The sequence below is a fragment of the Lynx rufus genome, unplaced genomic scaffold, assembly GCF_022079265.1.
Source record: "Lynx rufus isolate CCGP_SWC_20201006 ecotype Redwood Valley unplaced genomic scaffold, mLynRuf1.p SCAF_5, whole genome shotgun sequence".
Taxonomy (NCBI): Eukaryota; Metazoa; Chordata; class Mammalia; order Carnivora; family Felidae; genus Lynx; species Lynx rufus.
The window spans coordinates 78,819,927-78,827,695 of NW_025814867.1; positions in this window are offsets into that span (position 1 = coordinate 78,819,927).

Below are 7,769 nucleotides of genomic sequence, written 5' to 3' on the forward strand. Positions count from 1 at the left end.
CTGTGTTGTGGTTATGTAAGGTGTTACCACTGGGGGAGACTGGGAGAAGGGTCCATAAGACTTCTCTGTACTACTTTTGTAACTTCTTGTGAATTTATAATGTAAAAATAAAAAAATATATTTTTTAAACATCCTGGAACATCGTGATGTTCAAGAAATGCTATTTCGTGTTATTAATTTTGTCATAGCAGTTTTTCAAGTTTTTATGCATCTAACGTACATTAATTTTGAAATTAAATGCGATTTTTACAAAGAAAACATTTTTGCCTTGGCAAAGGGATAAATTGTTAAGTACAGAGGAACTTTGAGCCCCTTGTGAAGTGTTAAGTAGGTTGGTCTTTATGACAACCCCAACCTTCAAAAGCCCCTTTTGAATTGTGAAAATGCCAGAAGGCACGTATAGGGAAGCCCCAAATCCAGGATCTGTGAATTTGGGTCTAGTGAATGCAGAAACACTGGGAACAATGGATGAGAAAGGGCTGGCTTCCGGCAACTAGAACTCTATGATTTCCACGAGTGATTTCTATTCCCAGGCTACCCCCAGCAAGAGCAATGTCTATCTCCCAGTGTACCTTAGGCTGGACAAGTCAGGGTCAGGGTTTCCAGAAGGAGCCTTGGAGATTATCCTGTGCAGTGTTTTCATTTACTGTCAGGAACCAAGGGCCAGGGAGAAGGGGCTGGCTGACCAAGCAAGTGACCTTGACTCAAGGCCAGAGCTGCTTGCCTCAGATCTCACTGCTGGGGGCCCAGGCCAGCAGGGATTGGACGATGCCCTTCCCCTCTTATGTACGGAAGGTCACTGAGTATGATGGGGAGAGGAAAGCCGAAGAGGTAAGCCCCAGCCCCTCGGCACTAAAGGGCAGTGACCAGGTGCTCAGGGTATGGCCAATCCGTATCAGTACCAGGCATCCAGAGCCCAGGACACTGTCACAACCCTGTGACACAGATATTGAGCTACATGACATGCCCTGGTGGCCTCCTCTCTAACATTCAGAGTTTCCAGTTCTAAGCATCTACACCCTCTCCTTAGACTATGTTGTGCAGTTGGAAAAGCCACACACTAAGGGTGCATGAAGAAAGGGGCACCTTTTTGTTAATTCAACAGCCGACACACTAGTTCCATCGGCGCTAGTCAGAAGGCGAATGTTCCATCCCCTGCCTTGCCACTTACTCACCATCCTCCCTGAACCTCAGTTTCTTCATCCGCCAGATGGGGATTTTTTTCTTCCTTGACAAGATTGTGGTAAGGGTTCAGTGAGCTCTTGGAAATGAAAGCCCCCGGGGACCTGCCAATTCAATTATATGTGTTGTTAGTGTCATCTTATGAGCCCCTGCCTCCCTCCAGGGTTCTGTAAAGGATGGCCTGCTTTTGCCTGAGGACTGAGACATGACCTCTTTCCATCCAAGGAGAGCTGCAAACCCGAAACAAAGGAATGGCTCTCAGAGTGGAAATTCACACGCCCAAATAGGTCTCTTAAAGAGAGATCTGGGGGCCAGAGGACCTCAAATCACATCCCCCAGACCACGAGCCAATTCCATTGGATGGCTTTGCAGAGATGAAGAAGAGGGTTATAGGAAGGGAGCAGGTACAAAGCACAGGAAGCCAAGTAGAAAAAATAGCACTAACCCCGTTTACACGCTCCCACCTCCCTGGGAGCCGAGAAAGTGGCACCTGTGGCCGTCACTGCTTGGCGTACTCCGCCACCTGGTGGCTGTCCGCTAGACTGCTTCAGAAATGCAGGCCCTGGAAGAGCTATAAAGCCAACTGGAACCCTTAATCACACCTCACTCTCCCACTCCATCATTTAACAAACCCGGACAGGTGCACGTGACTTTTTTTTAGGCTGAGGAAATTCATGGGTGGCTGGTCCTGAAGGAATTCCCTGGGTGGGGGGGTGGGGGTGGCGAGAATAGAAGTTAGGAAAAAGACATGCTCAATGAAGGGCATGGGGCATACAAAAACCGAAGACTGGTATGTCTGGGAAATGACACGTTTCTCCATGTGACTGAAAGAGAGGGTGGAATAGTGACAGATGAGGCACAGTTCCACTATCAGGAAATGATGTGTGTGACACCCCAAGCCAGGGTGTGCCCAAGCCCCCCCTGGAATGTGGCTCAGTTCAGGGCTACTCGAGCTGTCCCACCTACATGCACAAAGTGGTCCCAGACTTGTGTAATTGTGCCCTTCTTTCTGGAGAGTCATAGCAGACCCGTACTTCCAATATCTTCCCATGGTCAAAATCAGTTTATTTTTTTAATTTAATCTAATTTTTGTAATGCTTTATTTATTTTTGAGAGAGAGAGAGTGCAAGCTGGGGAGGGACAGAGGGGGGGGGGACAGAAGATCTGCAGTGGGCTATGCACTGAGAGCAGCAAGCCTGATGTGGGTCTCGAACTCATGATCTGCAAGAACATGACCTGAGCCAAAGTCGGATGCTCCACCGACTGAGCCACCCAGGCGCCCCCAAACCAGTTTCTAAATGGGATAGGACCTGAGAGAATCTCAAGCTTGAAAGGGGAGCCCTTTCCCCACATTGACATCACTGTTAACTTGCCCTGCATTTTTTTTTATTTCTGTGACACTCAATATTTTAGTTTTTTATTTTTATTTATTTTACTTTATTTTTTAAATTTATAGCCAAGTTAGTTAGCATACAGTGCAACAATGATTTCAAGAGTAGATTCCTTAGTGCCCCTTACCCATTTAGTCCATCCCCCTTCCCACAATCCCTCCAGTGACCCTCTGTTTGTTCTCCATATTTAAGAGTGTCTTATGTTTTTGTCCCTCCCTGTTTTTATATTATTTTTGCTTCCCTTCCCTTGTGCTCATTGGTTTTGTGTCTTAAAATCCTCATATGAGTGAAGTCATATGATATTTGTCTTTCTCTGACTCATTTCGCTTAGCATAATACCTTCCAGTTCCATCCACGTAGTTGCAAATAGCAAGATTTCATTCTTTTTGATTGCCGAGTAATGCTCCATTGTATATATATACCACATCTTCTTTATCCATTCATCCATCGATGGACATTTGGGCTCTTTCCATATTTTGGCTATTGTTGATAGTGCTGCTATAAACATGGGGGTGCATATGTCCCTTCGAAACAGCACACCTGTATCCTGCGGATAAATGCCTAGTAGTGCCATTGCTGGGTCACAGGGCAGTTCTATTTTTAGTTTTTTGAGGAACCTCCATACTGGAGGATTGGACTGGATAGGATTCAAGGTTCCCACCCCTGGCTGCATGCGAGTGTCACCTGGGGAGCAGTCAGCAGCACATTTAAATGTCCTCCATGGCGAGAGCTGCTGGGTTAGACTACCTCCGGGGTAAGCTCCAAAACTCCACGAGTTTTGAAAATACCGTTAACTAGAATAGTCTCCAGTTCTTGTTAAGAGGCTTCTATCAAACCTGTAATGGCCTGGTATCCACATTCTTGGTGATCTCTATTCCATAGGGACCTGCGTGGACCTAGATTCTTCTCCCTTCTGTTTAGCCAAAATGTGGTTGCTTTGTCCCCTCATGCTCTCCTAAGGTGAGACACATCAATGATATGAAGGACACAGTTGGGTGGCAGAGAAAGAGGAGAAGCATGGCCTGACCTCAGCCACGTGACCTTTCCCTGCCATGGGTTCAGTGGTGTGCCCTCAAGAGAAGGGAAGGGGGAAAAAAAGTTACAAACAGAGAAGGAGGGAGGCCAACCATGAGAAACCCTTAAATACAGAGAGCAAACTGGGGGGTGGCTGTAGGGAGGGGGGAGAGGAGGAAAATGGGCAATGGGCGTTGAGGAGGGCCCTGGTTGGGATGAGCCCTGGGTGTTGTATATAAGCCAATTTGACAATAAATTATATTAAAAGAAAAAGAATTGTGCCCCCTCAGAATTCCTATGTTGAAATTCTAACCCCCAGAGCCTCAGAATGCGACCTCAGTTGGAAATGGGGTCATTGCACATATAATTAGTGAAGATGAGGTCATTAGGGTGGGTCTTACAGCAATTTGATTGACGTCCATATAAAAACGGGAAAGTGGGACACAGGGGCATGCACGCAGGGAGAAGGCCACGTGAAGGTGGTGCTTCCCCCAGCAAAGGAGTGCCAAGGAGTGCCAGCAAATGCCAGGAGCTAGGAGGAAACACTGGAGTAAGATTCCCCCAACCAGCCCTCAGAAGAAACCCACCCTCACAACATCCTGATCTCAGACTTCCATCCTCCAGATCTGTGAGACAACACCCTTCTGGTGTCTGGGCCACTCGGTTTGTGGCGCTCCTTAAGAAACCAAGCCACCTCCAGAGATGGCTCCTATTGGTGACATCAGGGAGGATAGCTCTTTCCAGACAGAAGGAGGCACTACAGTCCTACAGAAAGGAGAGAGGAAGCCCAGAAAAGGCTCCTGCTTGGCCTCCAGCTCAGCAGGCTGCCTGCCTCCTGTGGCCCTGAAGGAGCAACGTGCCGTTCTGAACGTAACTCCCCTCGAGCCCCTGGGCGACAGGACTGTCACTCATTAGCCATCGTGTTCTATCTCTTCGTGTTTCTTTGTGGTCTTACCTGCATATTTGTCCATGGTTTGTTTTCCCAACTCGACCGCCCACTCCTTGAAGGCTGGGAGGATGTTATAAACCCAAGTGGGAGTCAGGAGCCATCTTTGATAAAAATTCTTGGTGTGACCTTAGGGGTTGTCCCTTTCCCCCTCTGCGCCTAGCTCCTTCACCATCTCCAAGGCTCCATCTAGCCCCACTATTCTGCGATTCTCACTCTAAGGAAGCATCCTAGTTGTTTAACCAATCTGCTTGCTTGGGATGCAGAAGGAAGGGAGACGCAGGAAACTCATCTTGAGATGTGCTGAGAAGCCAAGCATTTGGGGGTTAAATGTGTCAGATTCCTTTAATGAGAGGGCTAGACCCCAAGGGCTTAGGGGGCCAATATTATAGTGCAGGGACTCCCGGCCCCACCAGGTTCCCTTCCTAGACCCCAGGGCCTCTTACTTCAGCACCTGCCTATCTATAAGGCCTCTTTCTTAGTGATTGTTGATGTTTCCTCCTCTTTGGGGGCTTGGAGGAACAACACTGTCTTTCCAAGCGGTTCCAGTATTTTGACTTCCTTCTGAGGGATCACAGCCTGCCTCAGCCTCCACTTGTGAGAAGCCTGCACCCCATCTAAGAGTATTTAAGGATCTTCCTAATGGCAGATACTCCAGATGCCTGGGAACCTGGGTAAATTGTCCTCTTTTGGTTCTGGGAAACAGGGACGCACACAGACCAGCCCAAGTAATGATGGGTAGTATAGCAATAGAAGCAGGGACCTTATTAAAAAGTGGTTATAAGAGGGATGGAGTCTTTTAGAAATCTAAGACGAGAAACGACTACTCAATGACAAGCTTTGTAGAACCAGCTACTGGAGGTTATTTTGCTTCCAAGCTTCTTCTGGGGACCTCACTCCAAGGCTCTGCCATTAACGCGACCCCGCTACTCTCCCGGATCCGCTTCTTATAGGCATCTCTCTGCTCAGAAGGCATCGTCTCTCTCAAAAATAAATAAACAATAAAGAAAAAGAGCACATAAACAATCAGGGCCTGATGCAATGGCAAAAGTCATGGAGGTGGACCACAAATGACTGAAGTCTGAGAAACACTGGATTGGCTGCCTGTGTCCACATTTCACTATAAATTCCCAGGACACGGCACTTGAGTGTCTCAACTCATTAGCAGCCCCAATTTACATAACTAACACTTTGTAATGGGCCACAGGCCCTTTGCAAGTGGGCTGCCCTTGGATCCAGTGTCCACCCTTAGACAAATCAGTGGTCAGGGAGGTAGGGTTGCATGATGTGGGATTTGGCTGCCCAAGTTCTGGCTCTTCAGCAGGGGCTGAGGATAAAGCAGTTTCTTTGGGAAAATTCTGGGGGCAGGTGCAGCCTGATGTGTTATTATGGACCTCTGGTTCAGCTGTAGCTCTGGGGGGCACGGCCACTGTCGGGGAGTTTCCAAGGTGGGCGTGTGGTTTCCGTCTCCCTGTAAACTCTCCTCGGGGTGGTGGTTGTGGGAACTGAATGGGATCTTTGGTACAAAGGTGCCTTGAAAACCACCGTCGGCACAAAAAGAAGTGACAGTAGGCAACTTTGCTCATCTCTCCTGCCTCTGTCCCTTCAGGAGTTGGTGACAGATTTGAGCTGGGTGATCCTTACCATCTCATCCCTTCCAGATCCTTAGTGGTTCTTGATTCTCAGTTCCCTGCCTCTCCGGGTTTATCCCCCAACCACCAACCTGGTCCCCAGAAACATTTCCTCTAAAGTTCCAACAGTAGAGAAAAGGACATCGTGAGCTCCCTGTCTTGCAAGTTATGTGTTTATAAAAATTGGCATTCACGGCATACTTGTTTTTGTAATAAAAATTCTGCATTCCCTTTGTCCTGGCTTATCCGTTTAGAGATGTTTGCTTTTTACTCATTATTGATTGTCAATTGGCTCCGGTTACTCTTTGATCTTCCATGTTGTTTGAACTTGAACGCCACCCACACTGTCTGCCCTCGGCCCATGGTCTCTCTATTAAACAGTAATGACACATAAACAAACTCGGAGGCCCTCGGGGAGCAGAGGGGCCCTGGGCCAGCCTCCCTCGGGCCTGTGAATTCTCATTTCTGAAGCTGTCTGTTTTGTAAGTTCTTTTGCCAAGTTTCTATGGGAGCAGAGGGATCATTTTCTCCCTTTTCAAAGAGCAGGGTGAGCTGAGGCCTCGAGCTGGCAAGTCCTCTAAAGTCATTTTCAAAGGAAACCTGAACCAAAAGGCCATGTGGCTGGCAGAGGGTGGTGTCACTTTGTGAGGCTCTCTCTGGGGCTTTGGGTGGTCAGCCCCCACACGCTTCTCAACACGTGCCCAGGGCCTGCTGTAAGACCCTGCCAGACGCCGCTTCTGTCCAACCCATGGCCTGAGAACCCGGGGAGGGGCTCCACTCCACAGCCCCGCCCCACGGCCACCCAGGACCTGGAAGGGGGCAAGGACGGCCTTTCTCCTCTGGGCCAGGGGCCAGGACCGCACTTGTCCTCACTGTTCTTAGACCTCATCCATCGAACTTGATCCTTGGGGTTTTTTGAGGTGAAATAAAACTAGGTGCCAAAGCAAGCCAGGGTGAACTTATGTCTGAATCATGGAATCATAAATGATCTAGTTAATCTAATCCTCGCACGGACAGGTTGGGAAAGGGAGCCAGAGGGGAAATGGTTGTCCCAGGTCACGCAGGAGGAAATGGGGGCCTTCCACCAGAGTTCTCTGGACCAAGAGCCCTTCTCCAGGGTAGGAGGTTTCCTTGGCCGGAAGCCGTTCACAAACCTTCTGAGTCTGTAGCTACCTGTCAATCACCCAGCAGGTACCAGAAAGACTCTAAAGGCACCAAGGCTGAGAAATGTATGATGGGGTCAGACCTGCCTTCATACTTCCCCTGGACCCCAGCAGAGAGAAATTGCTTATGAAGTCAGGAGGCAAGATGAGCCTTCACAGGATGGGCAAATTCTCCAAGACACAGGGAAGGCAGCGACGCCCGTGCCTTTGCGTCAGCAGGGCTAGAACTGAAGTCATTAGAACTCGGCCTAGAGGGCTGAGTGAAGAAACAGAAGAGAACCAGCCAGAAAGAGAGGTGAGAGACCCATCTCACCTCCCCTGCCAGAGCTCCTCGTGGCCCGGGTCTGGAGCCTGCGGTCCTCAGTCCATCCTGGTTTGGGGGCCAACAGCGGCTCCGGGCCCAGCTTCCAGGAACCAGCCCCAGCCTCGGCCCCTCTGAGGC